This window comes from Ailuropoda melanoleuca, unplaced genomic scaffold (assembly GCF_002007445.2).
Source record: "Ailuropoda melanoleuca isolate Jingjing unplaced genomic scaffold, ASM200744v2 unplaced-scaffold2686, whole genome shotgun sequence".
NCBI lineage: Eukaryota > Metazoa > Chordata > Mammalia > Carnivora > Ursidae > Ailuropoda > Ailuropoda melanoleuca.
Window position 1 is genome coordinate 1 of NW_023197014.1, and position 536 is coordinate 536.

The 536-nt window shown below is 42.0% G+C and overlaps 1 non-coding gene across 1 annotated transcript; it reads left to right on the plus strand.

Moving 5' to 3' along the window:
- The first annotated feature begins 103 nt into the window (after positions 1–103).
- Positions 104–315, plus strand: LOC117798148. Its single transcript, XR_004622844.1, has one exon. It is a non-coding gene; the product is annotated as a small nucleolar RNA U3 (small nucleolar RNA).
- The last annotated feature ends 221 nt before the right edge of the window (positions 316–536 follow it).

The window sequence follows — 536 nt, forward strand, 5'->3', positions numbered from 1 at the left end:
GTTTATGTGATATTTCTGAAAATGAAGAACGTGCGAAAAATGTCTCCATCAACCAAAAGTGCGTAGCTGCCATAGACCTAGCAGAGGGGTGGAGGTCCACATCAAGATTATACTTTCGGGGGTCATTTCTATAGTTTGTTACTAGAGAAGTTTCTCTGAATGTGTAGAGTACCGGAAACCACGAGAAGAAGGTGTGGTGTTCTTTCCTGAGTGTGAAGCTGACTCTGGGTGTTGTTTCCACAGCTACTTTTTGTCATTGATGATAGTTCTTTCTCTTTTGGGGGAGTTAGAGGGAAAGGACTCCGTCTGAGTGGTTTTTGGTAGATTCTCTCGTTACTAAGAATAGAGAAGCTATTTGGATTTATGAGCGTTTCAGTGAATCTTGCATTATAGGGGCTACAGTGTACCGTACTGTACTGAGAGCTTTTTTGTTTAGCCTGGGAATGCAGCTACTTGTTCTGATTTTTTTTTCACGGCAACTGTTTGGGGACTTCTAAGGTTATGGAAGCATGAGGTGTTCAAGTCGTTTTTGCACT